Source organism: Excalfactoria chinensis, chromosome 14 (assembly GCF_039878825.1).
Source record: "Excalfactoria chinensis isolate bCotChi1 chromosome 14, bCotChi1.hap2, whole genome shotgun sequence".
Taxonomy (NCBI): Eukaryota; Metazoa; Chordata; class Aves; order Galliformes; family Phasianidae; genus Excalfactoria; species Excalfactoria chinensis.
In genome coordinates, this window is record NC_092838.1 from 10,262,528 (window position 1) to 10,279,231 (window position 16,704).

Here is a 16,704-nt window from a genome sequence, read left to right on the forward strand (position 1 = left end):
CACAGGAGGGTGGTCAGCATAGATCCTCGTGCTCACCATTCAGCTGGGCAGAGGGGAGATGAAATGGGGGGGTTCACGCTGGGTCAGTGCCCCTCCTGGTTCTCCATGGCCAGGGTGTGTGATGTGCTTTCCTTAGGGGAATGGATCTGTTGTGTTACAAATAAAGGTGAAAATAGGCGTGGAAAGGAGAGTGCACTGAAGATGGACAGACAGACAGACAGGCAGACAGACAGAGCTCCCAGCTCACACCAGTGATGGTACCTCAGTTTCCCCCAAGTGGATGCATGGTACTGGGGCTCCTGTCTCCAGGGCAGCAGGTCCAGAGCTATCCCTCCCCTCCACCTCCACACCCACCCCAATAAATCCCCAGATGTTCCCTTCCCAGCTCCCCTCATGATGGATGGGGTCCCACCCTCCCCTCCCTGCTCACAGCCACCTGAACCTCCAGGTCCCCCAAACCTGATGGTGCAGAAGGATCCAGGATCCTTTTGGATCCTTGCCCCAGGCATCTCCACCCTGACTGCTCCCTAGGGAATCCAGGGCTGCATCCAGCTTCTGCATCCACACACATCAGATATATGTCACCCTGCTCCTGCCTTCACACCAAAGCTATTTCCAACCCCCTGTGGTAATGTGGTTTCTCTCCAGGCTCCCACAGCTCCTTGGTTTCTCCATCACCCCATTGACGAGCACTCTGTGACATTCACCCACCACTTTCCCTGCCTCCCCTTGGTGGTCTCTGAAAGCCCCTTCCCCACATCCCACAGCCCCAGGAAATCTTTTGCTCTTTTCCCACCTCCCCCCGCCCCCCACCCCAGCAAAGGGGATTAAAAACCACAGTTCATTTTTCATGTGATGTTAGTATAAATTGGAATTTCGCTGCTCTGGTTTCCGGGAGCCAAAGCTGAGAGGGTGGTATAAGCTCGGTACAGGGCAGCGAGGAGGAGGGGGGAGGTGGGAAGTGAATGGGGAAAAGGAGGGGGAATGATGGGAGGGGGTAAAGGGGGGGACTTGCGGGGGTGTGGACAGGATTAAAACATCCCATTAGAATTTCTGTTTTTGGAAAGCTCACAAAAATGTTGACATGTAGCATGACTAACATAGTGCAAATGTCAGCCCGGCGCTGCGAATCGGGGCCCTTGCTCTCCTCCCAACACCGTGGCCCCCTTTTAAGGCAAAAACATACAATGAACGGCACAATGGCCGAATTCCAGCGAGCAGCGCTAATTGTTCTTCGCTCACGTCGGGCTAATTGCTGTGCAGAAACCATTCGTGCCTGGCCTGGATCCCACGTGTTTTTACCCTTTAATTGGGAGCCAGGGCTGGGAATTGGGATGAGATAAAGGGAAGCAGGGGCTGAGCTGGGCTGGGTGCCCCGGTGTGGGGATGGGGACGTGCTGCCTGCCCCATAGAACAGCCCGGCCCTGCGCCAGCTCTGTGCAGGGCTCAGGGTGTGCAGGGGGACAGTGGGATACTCCGGGTCCTGGTGAGCCCCATGTGATGGAGAAGCATTGGCAGCAGTGAATGCTCACCAAAAAGACCTTCATCCAGCTGCCTGGGGTCTGTCCCAGTGGGGTGCACACAATGGGGTGATGCACACAAGGGCCTGTGTGCAGCTCATCACCCAGTTCTGTAATTAGAAGGTCTGTCCCTTTGCAGACAGTGAGTTCAAAGATTGATCAGGGGAACAATAGAAAGGCAGGAAATGCCTTACAGTGGCTGCCTATTGTCTTCCACCTTCTAGGGGAACTGGAAGTTTAACTATAGTCTTCCTCTTTCAGGTATTCCTGTAGGGTTTAGTCCTCAGAGGATGCGCCTGGACCACAGCATCGTCCTGGAGCTGGGCTCCATTGTTCTGAAGAATGTGCACGTGGTTTTCCCCTTGAATAGCTTCTCTGAGACCCAGAAATACTGCAGGGCCCCACATGGCCAAAGGGTTTGCTCGTGTGGACACCAAAGTGCATACCCCAATGGCTGAGGGGGCTCAGCGCGATCATTTGGGATCAGTGAGACAAGTCTGGGGATGAGGGATGTGCTTGAGCTCTGCATCCCTCCCAGCCCACGGCTCTCAGCTTTCAGATCTCTAGAACACAGGCAGCATTTTGCCCAGCTGTGAATGAAGGGCACAGATTAGCCATGAACAGGGGAAGAAACCATCCAAGACGGGGAACTCCAAACTTCCAGGGTTCCACAGCAAATCAGCATAGCAAGGGCAATCTTCGTGCTTCCATGAAAGCTCTTAAGTGCACACACAGCCCAAGGACAAGGATGTTGTCAGACACTGGAATTTACAGCAGCAATTTATTCAGAAGAAAGGCTCCAGGTGAAAAGGCCTGAGACTTGAAGAAGAGAGGAAGAATTCTTCATAGATGCAAGCAGAATACTTATAAGTCAGCGTTTGTTCTTGCTGTGTTTCAGCCCAGCTGCTGCAGGATCGCCTTGCTCAGAAGAACTCAGAACCACCCCTTAAACTTCATTAAAAACGTGTTTTTAAGCCTCTGGGGAGTTAGCTTGCTATGACAAATCCTTCCCTTCCTTGAAATCCACCCATGCCATGGGATGGCCTTGTGGTGGCCAACCAACAGCAGATGATCCTTTTGAGAAGAGAATATTTTCAGTCCCAAATGTAGAGAAGCCAGAACAAATCCACATGGCAATGAGAGTTCACAACATTTCTTCCCATGTTCTTGTTCCCATGTTCTTGATCTTGGATACTATTGATCCCAGGCCCCCCAAGCCTCACTTGTGCTTCCATCTCCATATGCTCCCACCAAGGTGCCCAGTGTGAGGTGCCCATCTGGGGGTCTGAGCAGTCCTCTTGGAATTACTCTCCCATACATATAAGTTCAGTGCAAAGAACCCAGCCAGGTGATGGGGAAAGATGTTCCCACCACCCAGAGCCTTCAGACCTGGATTTATTCGCACAAGGAGGAATCCAAATCCAAATACTGCAGGAGGTGCCCTGGGGCTCGTGGGCAGCCTGTGCCACCTGCTGCCTGGAGCCAAGGTGCAGGGGGAGTCCCATGGGCTGGGAAACCACAACGGAGATCCATGCTGTCATTCTGCACACTGCTGTCACCTGGGGAGGGCTGGTGTCAGTGGCTGTTCCAAAAGCCTGGTAGCAAAACGCAAGGAAACACTTTATTGCCACTCCCTGGAGCTTGAAAAGGTTCTCATCAGGAAGGGTGGAGGCAACATGGTTTGTACTCCTGGAAGGGACAAGGCGTCCTCGGCAGAGAGATTGCTCCTCTAGCTGAAACCTCGGTCCTGAGCCCCGTGAGCGTCCGCTGTTCCCTGACCTCAAAAGAGCACACCTAAAAATGACAAGGGCATTTCTTTTGGGTTTATCTCAGGTGTTGTCCAAACAGGGAATGAGCAGCCATCCCCCGCTGGGAACCACCTGTGTGTGAGTTGTTTCCTATGCTGGAAAAAGGAGTTTAGCCTAACAGGAGCTCTCCTGGTTTGTCCAGTCAGAATACTGTGACTTTTATTCTGGAACAAGCACAGAGCCCTTGTGTGAAGCAGGGAACAGTCTGAGGGCTGGGCACAGACAAGCTGTCTTTTCCCCCAAGCCCAAACTGGGGCAAATGCAAAAGCCAGACTCCAGCCTCTACCACAGGCAGGTGTTCCCCAGGACCGTACTCCTGGTGCATCCCCACGAGCACAAATCAGTAAAGCATGGGGACAGAGGCTCCTGAGATGCCCACTACCACACTCTCCCCTTGCACTGCGTGCCTGTCCCATCTCTTTTCGGTTTGAACTCCTGACATCTCAATCCCCAGCCTGATGGAGTGCGTGGCTGTCAGCTCTGCCCACCCTAATCTGCTCATGGGGCTCCTAGGAGGGCTCTCAGGAACCATGGAGGAAGTTTCTCTTTTTTTCACATCTAGTAAATACAAGAGCCGGTTTCACATTTGTTTTTCTTTCAAACTTGAGGCTTTGCAGATATTAAAATATAATCCAGGAAGAATTTGTTTTGTGAGGGAACAGTGTGGGATCGCCGAGGGGAGAGGGGTCATGGGGGAGTGCAGGGAGGTGGGGGAGCAAAGGGATTTTCATTTCCCCTCCGAGTCCCCTTGGGATCAAACCTTTACCTCCCTGTCAGTGGCAGTGGGGACTATAGGATGCACTTGGGGCTTGTTGGCTGTGGTGAAGACAAAAGGAAAGACTCTTGGCAGGTGGTAAGAACTGGAGAAGAAGTGGGGACCATGGAGAAATGAGGAGAAAGGAGAGAGAAGACTTCTGGTACCAAGTGATTGCTCTGGGTTAAAAACAAAATAAAACAGAAGGAAAAAAAATAAACACCCAAAAAACCTAGAAAACAAAAAACAAAAGCTTAATTTATGTTGTAGGTAAACAGAGGAACTGATGAGGCAGGACAGGAAGGCAAAGCCCCGTCAGAGTCTTGTGCCGCTCCGGGAGATAAACAAGAACTCAAGAAATGAGAAGAGTCTTAAGGTGATGGCTCAACGCATGAGGAAATACGGGGCAAAAGGCAGCTATCAAGGAGAGGAAGCTGGAGAAGGGCAGGCTGCTCCGAGCAGTGAGATCAGCACGGCAAAAATAGCACAGGGAAGCTTCCTGCAGGCAGTCAGCCGCGAGCGCACATGGCCCTGTGCTCCTCCTGCACACAGGTGGGCCAGGCTAACAGCCCAAAATTGGGCTGAAATCTCCCTGCAGCACCGAGTTTCACCCACAAAGGGCTCCTCTGCTCCTGTCGTACCTGTAGCTGTGCTTTATTTCTGAGGGAGCGCTGCCAGCATAATGCTGCTCCATTGGTGATGTCCTGTTGGGTTGCCCTAACTGAAGATCTCATCCTAAAGGCATGAGGAATGTGAGGCTGCATCCACTGAAAACAGCTATTTTTCTTGAATGAGTACCAAAACTGGCCCTGGCCATTTGTCAGTGCAGCAGACAGACAAACAGACAGACACCCTCCCAGCTCGGTGGGATCCCCAGCTTGGTCACACAGAGAACTCATCACTCCAGCAGTGCAAGGCACAGCGCTGGGACAGCAGCCAGCTGAGCAGGGCCCAATGCTGGCAGAGCGCTCTGTTTGGGTTCCCGATGTGCCAGGGGTCTCAAGGCTTGTTTGGAGTTCATCTCCATGTGGCGGGTTGGATGGAGTCTGCCTTTCTGGTCACAGGCAGTTGGATATTCATAACCAGTCCTGCACTGTGATAAACAACATCCATAAATCTCTGGGCAAAGCCAAAGGAGCCTTGTCTTGCATTTCTCCATGCTGCCCCTTCGGCACTTTGAACCTCTGGTGCCCTCACTAGCATGGAAGACTTAATCAATGTCCTATCAAAAGGAGCAGAATAAATCTCGTTATCTTATGGGACAAGGTCACACTCCCTGTGTGGCCATTTGGCAACAGATGGGGCTGCTCCTGGGTTGTCCTCTCTTTGCAGGAAGTCTTCCATCAACTTTTGCAACACATGAGACTCTATTCATCTCCAAAATGCAGTTTCAGCAGTCGGCACTGCCTTGGCTTGCTCAGTGGGGTCACTTCTCAAACTTCCCATTATGGTCCACCAAGGATATAACATGGCACTGTGTCCAGCCTTATCCCTGGGACCTCATCACTGCATAAGACCCAAATGAGATCCCTCTGAACCTTCCCTGCTATATATACCAGACAAAATGAGAACAGATGTATTTTCCTAGCATCTGTGCTAGTTCAGAGCTAAACACCCCAAACCCAGCCCTTACTTCTCCAGTTTATCTGAGATAAGACTTTTTGTGTTGGTCTTCTGGGCTCAGCTGAATTGGTTTTTCAAGCTCACCTGCCCTCTGTTCTTGCTGCTTTGCCTCCTTCCATGATCCCAGTGATTCATTACAGGATTGCAGAAAAGCCTGGCAAAATCTCTGGGAAAACAGCCTCTGGCATCTGTGAGTCTTGGGTCAGAAATCCAATTTTCCTGTCCCATTGGACAGGCTGTCCAAGCCATGGACCTGCCAGCCCCTCCATCAGTCTATGGGCAAGGACAGCTGTGCAGGCAGAAATGCATATTTTGAGATGATTTTCCCTTTTATGCTCAGACAAGGAAGAGGATGCACAGCTGATAACCACTGCACTCATGGCAGTGTTTATTTGCATTTCCAACAGCCTTTGATAGAGCCAGGCTCCTGCCTGCACTGCCTGAGCTCTGGGGAGCAAAGGGACGTGGGAGGACCATGTCCCCATCCGGGATAGGACAGGACTGTTGGCACTTTCAGCTGGACACACATTCCCTTCAAGGGACAAAGGGACACGCTAAGTGAGGAAGAAACCCTGTGCAGGAAGGAGGGGGCTGAAGAGGACTTGACTTCACCACCAGTGGGGAGAGAAGATAGGGATGGAAAACCATATTGCATCCAGCTCGTGCCCCATGGGGCAGAGGATGCTGGGGCTTTGTGTGAAGGAGCTGCTCACCAGGCCTCCCAACACAGAGATATGGGTTCTATTCTACCTGCCACCCTATAGCCATGACCCAGTTTCACTGTGGCATTTCTCAACTGCTGACTTTCCTTTTTGTCCCCCTGCTCACTGCTCCCCTCCCTCCCCCTCACCGCAGGCATTTGATATTTACTCTCAGGCTGGGAGGGACAGAGGAGGCTTTTCCTTGCGTTGCCCCTGCATTGTTCTCCTCTGGTATTTGGGAACAAGTGTGACATTCAGGGGAGCCACAGCGGACAAAGCCTGCCTGGAGGTAATGGTAGCACAGGCGGCCGGATCGGGTATCAGCGGACACAGGGCATCCGAGAGCTTTTGACTGTGTCTTTTTTAGGAAGAGCTTTCTCAGCCTGGTATCTCTCAGATTAGGTTTTGTCCCCAGAGGAGCCCGTTGTGTCTCCTTTGTGAGTGCAGCTGTGGGAACCCGCAGTGTGGTTCAGGCTGGGAGTTTTAGGACAATGCAGAAAGTCACTGGTACTGCTGGCTGACCCGACGTGTCCAGAGGGACCGCTCCCCAGCGAGGAGCTTTCGACATCTGTTTGCCAGCACTATCTCTTCTCTGCTCAGATGTCTGTAGAAGAGCAGGTATGCATGGAAGCTCTGAGCCCTTGGCAAGCAGCCCCAAGCCTAGAGCATGGTGATGGAGAGGGAGAAACACACACAATCTACCGAGGAATGGATGGTGATTGCTGATCACTGTATAAAATATGGATGGAGGAGGGTGCATCCTCTCATCCTTGGTTCTGCTCTAGGGAAATAGAAACAACTCAGAAAACTCAGTGATCATTGGAGAAAGGCACAGAGCTGCCAGCATCACAGAGCCTGGTGTGCCCCTGCCCATCAGGGTGGGAGGATGTCAGGAGCACCAACAAGCCTGAGGAGCCTGCTTTGCTTCTTCCTCCTGAAGAAACCAGCACCCCTCCCCATTAAAATATTTGATGTACTACAGCTCCTGACTGCATTCAGTCCCTATAAAGACAGTGCTGGCTTTGCACTGCCTCACCAGCAGCACCCAGCCCATGACCAGTTACTAATCTCCAGCCTTCTCATGCTCACGGATCCATTCCTTCTTCCTCTCTGCTGAGTCTCTGTTCTGGGTTCAGACAGACTTTTCATCACATTTAATACCCTGGCCCAATAAAACACTGAAGTGCTTGAGAATAAATAGGGCTGTTTACTGACCTAACCTAAGCAGGGGCTGCAGTTGGATCAAGGCATTTCTCCTCCTGCCCAGGGCTTCCTCCACATGTCTCAGTGTCCTGGCTCCACTCCTCAGCATCATCTGTGGTTTCTCTGCACTGCAGCACACTGTCATTGAGAATTTGCAGTTTCCCATTTGTGGCACACTGGTTTTGTTTAAGGTGACAAATGATCTCCTCACTCTGTGATAAAACAATTTGCTCATCCCAGGCTGCATTTGCTGCTTAGTTGCAGCCCGCCCTCGGAGAGACTTTTGTTTCTGCTCAGCATCTGCACTGCAGCTGTTTGCCATTGACTTTCCCCTGTTGTCTTTAGCAGCTAGATACCCTCATCCTACTGCACTTCAACTCGTTGCATTTCCTTCTATTATTCTCAGTTCTCCAAACCAGGCCACTCCTCTCTACAGCACTGAGGAAGAGCAGCACTCTGCTGGGCTGCCTCCATCGAGTTGACGTGGTTCAGCAGGATGGGTTTGGTGGGAAATAGTGAAAGTGAGTGTGCTGGGGACAGGGGGGGACACCACAGGGGTGTGTGCCATCCAGGATGGCTGACTAGGAAGATGACCTGATCTGGGAGGGATGCTCTAGGATGAGCAGAATGATCTGTGCTGCAGATGGGGAACAGGAGGCCAGTCTCTCCCTGGGGCCACCAGCCTGCAGCCGCCGTGACATGTGCGAGCGTGCAGCCCTGGCCAAGGTGTCTGGGAGCAGTTCCAAGCTGATGCAAGCCAAGCCGGCTGCCGAACACACGCATCCTCCATGCAAGGAAAAGATGTCTTAGCGAGGACACAAAGTGCTCAATGGGCAGGTCCCTGGATGGAGCCACTTCCCTCCAGAACATCTGGAAAACCGCTCCCCTGCTCCAGTAAACAGGCGTCCAGAGGAAGATCTGAACTAGCACTGTCCTCCCTTAGGGATGCGGTGGAGCCAAGGTAGGAAAATCCAGCGGGATAGGAGGATGTAGGCTCTCTGAGAATAACTTACAGCTGTCCTGGATGCTTGGAGACCCAGAAGGCTAAGGAACGTGTTGGCAAAGTTGCAGATGTCATCAGTCCTCTTTATTCTTGGCAAAGGGATGGAGGAAGTCACAGTTTCTGTGGGATGATGGAGGCTCACCTGGAGGCAGGCTCAGCCATTTCTCCCACCTCTGTGGGCAGGTCTCCAGGACGGGCTCAGGACAAATCCTAGAGGAGCCTCAGAACTCCAGCAATGGGATATCCTTAAAAATCATTACATTCTGCATTGGCAGGGATGGGTCACTGCTTTAAGAAGCAAGAAGAGAAGAGGCATTGGTGTACAATGGAAGGAAGGACAAAGCAGAGCCAAGAAAAGGACCTCACGTCCTCAGCCCTAGGGTAGAAATTTGGAAAAGGTGAGGGCTGTTCCAGAACAGGGTGCAGTACTGAGAAAGGGCTGCAGTGCACGGAGAGCAAAGGGAGGTTTTGCTCCAATCTCCGGTAACAGCAATTATGTCACAGCTGCAGAGGAGATGGCCCAGAGCTATTTCACTGCAGATTGCAGGCCAAGATAGGGGTGAATCAGGCAGATTTACTCTGTCTTCAGAGAGGGATAAGCAAGGGGCCTATTCTTCAGCATGGATGGAGGTGGAGCCTGGCCTGCACAAACTGGAGGAGACATCGGGTTGAGAGCATCTTCACTGTTCCCCTGGCCACCCTGTCATCAGGGACAGGTCCAAAGCACATGGCAGCTGATTGCAGTGTGCTCCAGATACCAAAGATGGATGTCACACCTGCTACTACAGAGAGAAAACAAAGTAGAGTGTGATGCTGAGGTCCTGCTCCAGGATGGTGCTCCAGCCTTGCCCAGCAGCTTCTGGCATGGGAACTTCTCATGCAGCTCTTGGGAAATCCAGGAGGCAGCTAAGCTCTGCTCTGCTCACCGCACTGAAATATCACATTATATGTCTCTTTTTTTGTGGCACCCTTGGCTAGGATGCTTTCCAATGCACGTATAATTCCCTGCTATGGAGAAAGGCAGCCCCAAAGTAGCCTTCAGGGCATACTTGGACCTTGTGAGCCCAGCACCGGGCTGTGGGTTAAGGGGTCAACACTGAGCTTAGGAGACTTAATAAAAACAAAACACCTACAAGAGCATATTTAGGCTGAGAACTGCTGAGCTCTCCCTGGGATCTCTTCCCAGCCCCTCTCTCCTCCTCCATGGGGCTCAGCACTGCCTTCTATGAAATCTCCAAGAGACAAAAGGTTATTTGGGCCCAGCATCAGCCACAGCCCATCGCCCATGCCTGGGACAGAGGACAGGACCATCTGCTCCAGGGCAAATGAGCCCCATGGCCAGATGCTCCACTTCTGTAAAAGCTTTGGAGCCAGTTCATGGGAACAGCTTCACTCTCCCCCCTCTCCCTCCTCCCACTCCCATTAACCTCTTTACTGCCACTGATGTGTTCACAACAACATCCAAGGCAGGAGGAGAGGGAGGTGTGCTGGGAGCCTGACACACTGGTGTGAAGTTTGCCATCCTCCCTTCCCCGTGCTGCAGCCATGGGCCGGGAGCCCCAGGCTGGCAGGAGGCTGTGGGCTGCACGGGAGCAGAGTGGGGGCACAGCGGGGTGCCAGAAGGAGGTGTCAGAATTGGCACTGGCATTGGGAAATGGCCCCACAGGGGGTCTGTGCCAGCCCGTTCCCACGAGCCAGTCCCAGGGGTCTTTCCCAGGGTTTCCCTTGCATGAGCACCAGCAGCATGGCTCACTGGCTGCAAAATGCCCCAGGAGTGAGGAATACACTTCCAAAGACAGCTCCTGTCCTTCTTCCACACACAGCAGCATTAGAGTCTGGGTGTTCACATCTCTCAGCCACGGGACACGGCTTCTCTTCTCACTTCCCCCTTTCATGGGCATCCAGCAGCCCTGTGGTCCCAGTTCCTCAGGGAGCAGTGCCATGGTGTTTCCTCCTGGTGCTTTGGCTCTTCTGGGGAATGCAGGAGGGGTCTCTGGGGCCACGGTCCCCACCATAACCTATCCGTGCACCACTCACTCTCAGCATTCTGCTCCAATCCATACAGCATGCAACAGTCCACATCCAACAGCATGGCACAGAAACCCAGAACTCCCCATTGTGCTGTCAGCTGGGAAGAAGCCATGTCACCTCTGTATTCCCTATTACTTCCAGTGACAGGGAGGGGATAGCAATGCCATCTGGCAGGGTGCTCCCACATAGCACCCAGTTCTGCCTGTCCGGAGCACAAGGATACACCACCTGCATGCCACAGACACCACAGAACAACAAGTGCTCATCCAGGCTGCATCCAAAGGCTTTTCTGCCCCCTCTAAAACTGATTTCCAATGACCCAGACCACCAAGGGTTAACGCCACCAGCTCCATAGGCTGCCCTGCTGGGGGGGGGGCACAAATCACAGGTGGGATGCGAGCTCCCAAGACACAGCAGCCTGCTGGAAGAGACCTTGACCACTGAACCCTGAAAAATCTCCCCGTTTCTGGCAGAGCTTTTCTCGCCCTGGTTCCCACAGGGCTCCACAGCCACGCCGCACCCCCAGAGGGTCACACGCTGCGGCTGCATCGCGCCCGGCGCAGTGGGAATCCGATTAGCCACCGGCCCCAGCGCAGGGATTGGGCAAGAACGCGGGCGAGAGAAGGGCCCCGCGCCCTGGGAAGAGCTTTCCCACACTCCGTCCCCCAGCGCTGGAGACGGCGGAGGAAATGGTCCATATCTAAATGTGTCCTGATAGCCGCGCTAATCTAGGGCTGGGTGCGCGGCGTGGGGCGGGAGGGCTGGCAGGGCACACGGCCGCGTTCCTCCAGCACAAAGGGATGCTTTCACCCTCTTGGGCTGCTGGAAAAGCAGAGGGACCAAGGGACAGCAACCGGTGCGTGGGGATGCACGGTGCAGCCATTCACAGCCCTGAAATCAGGCACCGAAAGGGACAGAAAGTGGTTTCCCAACAGCCAAAGAGCATTTGGGGCTGGTTGCTGGGCAAACTCCAACTCCAGTCCTCTGGGATGCTCCACGGGATGGGGTCTCTCTGCTCACTCTGTACCAAAAAAAGAAAAAGGGGGGAGAAAACACTGGCCAGATGTCAAGAAGAGCTCAGCTCAACTGGAAACATCCCTCCCACCAACACCACAACGTTCTGTTCCTTTTTTGGGGTCTTTCTCACCTTTTTCACTCCTCGTTCTACAGCAGTGCTGCTGAAATAGAAAATAAATATATATAGATATATATATATATAAAGAAAAAAAACACCAACCTATTTTGTAATGAAGAAGCCATCAATCTTTTGTCTAGAAAATGTTGAAACAAGATGTTTCGACATCTTCCAAATGATTTCCTTTGCTCGTTTTGGCTGAAGCCCTGCATTTGCATTTGACCTGAATTTGCACATTGTTGCTTCCCCACAAAAGGGCACATTTTTTGGTGAACTCAGCCTCACATGTCAGCTCTGCAGCCAAGCTTCTGCAGGCAGTTTTCACAATGAGGGAATAAGGAGCTGGTCAGGGTGAAGGTGAAGATCCCCTTAAATCTCACCTCTGTGCCACATAGAATCATAAAACTCCTTTTTCCTGTTCCCCCTTTTTCTGCCCCATCTCTTTTTGCCTCCACTCTCAGATGCATACAGTGGATAAATGTTGTTGCCAGCATGGCATTGAAATTGTCAGAGCTCTGAAGAGCCCAGGAAACCACAAAGCCCAATGTCAGGATGGGGTGATGTCCCTTTGGAAACCATCCTGGCCATCCAGGGCAGGACAGTAAGGTCACCATCCTTGGAGGTGTTCCAGAACCATGGAGATGTAGCACCTGTGGACACAGCTACTGGTCAGTGTGCATGGTGGGATCGGTTGGGGTTGCATGTGGGATCTTAGAGGTCTTTCCCAACCTTTGCAACTCTGTGAGTCTAGGATAAGGGGAAATTTCCCCTTGGGAAAGAAGTGCCCCAGTGTTCCCCTGCTTCCCAAGCCTGGAGGGACACGTAGGGCCAGATGAGAGGGAGAAGCAGAGCTGCCAGAAAAGAGCATCCCTCGCCTGATCTCCCTTCAGTTCACATTAGCAGTAAAGTCCCCACCCTTGCTTGGAGCCCCGCCATGCAGTTCCCACTGCCTCTCTGCCACCAGTGGGACAACTTGTCCCCTCACTATCGGCCATCACACCAGGTAAAAAATCCCAGCACTAGGAGCTGGAAAAGTAATGGCCTTCCTCATTTGTACCATGGAGAGGGAGGGAAGGCAGCCTTTCTGTGCCTGGCAAACCTTCCTCCATCCTCTCTCTGGGCCCTGTTGCAACGTGCCTGTTTTAACGTGTCTGAGTGTCTCACTGGGGAGATGGACTGGAAAACACCAGGCGGATCCAGGCAGCTTGCTCCACAGGGAAAGCTTTCAACACATAATAGTCTTGGGCTGGTTTGACGCCTGGTGTAAGACACAGCTGAATAAAAACATGGAGAAGGAGATTGAATAGGAAAGGGCATCTTGAGAAACAGGCAGCCTTTCTTCCCTCTAATGCAGTAGAAGCTGCCCCAGAGCTGTGTGTGCGGGGAGAGGGGCTCCCATTTCATCTCAGTAAAAAGGCTGCCACTGAAATTTAAAGTAAATACATAATTCCTCCAATTCCTACCCTGTTGCTATGGGGACACGATTTAATTAATCACAATGCCCATGCCCCGCACGCCACAAAGCTGCCTGGGAAAATATGATGGGTATCTCTGTATATGTCAATGCCCTGCCTAGCTCCTGGTTTTACTCACTTCCAGAACGTGCCAAAAGCCCTGGGAGGACGCGTGGTGTAACCTGGGCTATAGGCACAGCAGTTCTGCTGTGGTTTGGAACAAGAGAGCAGGAGCTACCCAAACTGGATCCCTTGCTGTGGCATGCAGACTGGGTGGAAAACCCACACACATGAGGAATTTCCAGAGAAGAAAAGGGAGCATACAGCCCACCTCTCACCCACCTGAGGCACCCTCTTCCCACACCCCAAATCCTTCATTTTGCAGAGGAGAAGCCGACTCTGGGAGCTGCATGGGGACTGTGGGGAGACCCATGGTGGGGACCTGGCAGCAGCAAAGGAAATCCAGCTGTCAAGAAGGCTCCAGCAGGCACCCATCCCTACCCTGCAGCAGCTTTTTCTGGTTTGCGTTTCAGACAGCGCTGATCCTGCTGGCCAGCCCTTACCTGCCAGCAGCTGTCAGACACCACAGCAAAGAGTAGCCCCAAGGCACGAACAGCCCGCCGTGGGGCCGCACCTAGATCCACCTCCATGATGCAACCATGTCTTACTGCACAGCTGCTCTCCTTGCTGCCAACAGCCCCCGCGGCCCTGCCACAGAACGGGGCTCCAAGCTCCCCTCCAAAATGGGAGCTTGGCATTGGCCCAGCTGTGTGCTAAGTCCCAACCTCGACAGAGAAATGTCAGCAGAAGTCTGAGCCTGGGGAAAAGCAGAGGAGACAGGAGCTCAGCTCAGCACCAGGAGTCCTCTTGGAGAAGGGTTGAACATCCACATTTAGCCCTTCAGTGTATCATCTGGGCCAGCTGCACTGGACACTGTGATCCTGTGGGATCAATTACAATTTACTTATCTCCCTGGACTTTTGCCTCAATTCACTGCCTCTAAGCACCACCCCAGGAGTGCTACAAGGAACATCAGAGTCCCTGTGCTGTGCCTCATCCTCACACGCATCACACACCACCAGACTTCACCAAAGTGAGAAGGATGAGGCCCTCCAGGTGCTCTGCTCCTGGTGGTGGGGACCTGCCTGCTTCTGAGAGCTGCAAATGAAAGGAGAAGCTCAGGGGATAAGGCTTGACTCAGTTAGACAAGGGCAGGATGGATAAGCAAACTCAAAGATCAGATCCCATGTCCCCATAGCCACCATGCACGCCAGGGAAAAGTGGTGAACTCAGCCAGGGAGCTCAGCTGGGGATGGTCACCCCACTGCTTGCACAGGGACCCTGAGGCAATGTGACAGCAGGACCTATGCCCTGATGACACCACTTGTTATCACAGAGCTTCACTGCAGTGCTTTGAGGCAACACAATCAACCATGCTGCTGCCCTGTGCAGTGTGAGTGAGCTGCTGCCCGCTAGGAAATAAAAGGATGACCTCAATCAGGATCAGATTTTACCACTCAGGTCCTAGTGAGAGCTGGCACAGGATGGCTGGGCTGCTATGCTAGCAATAGAACCCAGAGAGGCTACATCAGTGCATACCTGGCAACAGCACAAACACCTCCACAGAGGTAAATGGACATATCCAAAGACACAGGACATACAAACCCAGGCCTCGAAGGACAAAGCTGGGGGCTGATGAGGAAGAAAAGCCATCTGGCAGCTCCAGGCATCTTGACCCCGTCTGGAGGGACTCACCTCTCCGGCTCATCTGGAGAGTTTATTTTTCCCTTGGTGCTTCCCGTTGGAAAATGTAGGCCCTCATTCCCATTCCTGAGCTCCCCAGGGAGCTGGAGGATTCCTTCACTGTTTTTACAGTTTGTGTCGCTTCCCCTCTCCCTGTTTTCCTTTTCCTCTTATCCGTGACTCGAAGCTTAACTAAATCCAAGGGAGGGAAGTGAGAAGGAGGAACAAAACCCTGACTGTGACTCACCCTCCTGCACCATGCCCCAGCACAGAGGCACGTTTTCAGGTGCAGTGGGACAGAGCTGGGCACTGCCCATGGGGCAGCAAGTCTGGCTACACAACATCCAGCCCAGCTCCTCACTTTTTCAATGGGATTCCCCAGTCTCCTCTTCCCAGTACTTTCACCGCAGCTTGGGGACAAGGGGGGACAGTGCTGTAGGGAGCAGCCCCAACTCAAGGGCCATAAATCACTAGCAGTGGGAACAAAGGCTCCTGTTGGACAAGGAGGGAGCAAGAGGCATTGCTTCTGGCTGCCTGAATTTATGGCACCCTCTGGCTCCTTTAGCAATGGACACATTTGACAGAGGACTGAAAGCAAGTCTTAGAGGGAGAGATAAAAGGCTGGGGAGGAAAAAGGGATCTTCACTTTTTCTTCTCTTTCACTTTTTTTTAACATGAGAGGAGGGCAAGGAGGAACCATGGCAACACATCAGGGCTCACAGAGACCCCGCACCCACCATCCTTCCCCATCCCACAGTCCTCAATAAACCCAACCTCAGTGCCCCTGAGCATCCCACACCCATCACCTGCACTGTCCAGCCCACAGCAGGAGAACTCCTTCCCGAGGATGAGATCAGCCACAGCTTTTGCCCTCGGTGCAGAGAAAGAGGAGGCAGCGAGGGAAAGGAGGAGGGCGACCCTGTTAACAAACCCGGGCTAAACAAGCTGCTAGAAGCTGCAGGAGCAGAGCACGCCCTCATTGATATTGAAATCAGGTGCAATCCATCACCGGGAACAGGGGCCTTTCATGGGCAGCTGAAAAGAACCGCTCTCAAAGAGAAGGGGGAAAACTTGTTCAGGGGAAGGGCGAACCAAAGCGTGGCAGGTGTGGTATGGAGAGGGATGCTGTCAGTACCAGACTGTGATTCATTGCTGTGTCATCACTGGGGCCAGTGCAGAGTGTGGGCAGCAAAGTGTCCCCTGGGCTTGGAGACATGCTGGGTGTCGTCTGGATCTGCCACACAGGGGGAGATGGTTCATGTCCCAGGGTGGGGAAGCTGGAATTCCCATGCCAGAGCTGGGAGAGGAGGGTAAGCCATTGTGCAGCCATGGGACACGAACATCTGGGGAGACCTGGGCTCCTTCCACCTTCACATGAGTGAAAACACAACACAAAGTGAAACTACGTTTGGCTTCTTCCATCCCAAAGCAACTTTCCCCTGAGCCCAAGAGTCATCACTGGCTCCAGCAGATCTGTATGCAACGGGGACCATCTCCCCCTGGGTCTGCTTCAAATGGTCATCAATGGGAGGAGAGGGTACCACAGACAGGACCTGTTCATGGGCTCCCCCAGTACTGCTTCCCCTTATGCTGCAGATGCAGTATGGGCTCAAGGCCCCGATGCTCTCACCCCACAGGGTGCTGCCTTTCAGTGTATGTATGCAGGGTCAGCCTGGAGTCATCCTGCCTCAGCCAACGGCTTTAAAGCGGAGTGATGCCAAATCTATCC

General features: G+C 52.9%; 1 long non-coding RNA gene across 2 annotated transcripts; it reads right to left on the reverse strand.

Annotated features, from left to right (window-relative positions):
* Positions 1 to 10,504: 10,504 nt before the first annotated feature.
* Positions 10,505 to 15,914, reverse strand: LOC140258822 (uncharacterized). 2 transcript variants are annotated; one of them, XR_011905300.1, is made up of 3 exons: positions 15,782 to 15,914; positions 11,791 to 11,818; positions 10,505 to 11,664 (listed from the first exon to the last, which is right to left on the reverse strand). It is a non-coding gene; the product is annotated as an uncharacterized lncRNA (long non-coding RNA). The 2 variants fall into 2 exon arrangements; XR_011905299.1 differs by having other exon boundaries at positions 11,791 to 11,821.
* Between the last annotated feature and the right edge of the window lie 790 nt (positions 15,915 to 16,704).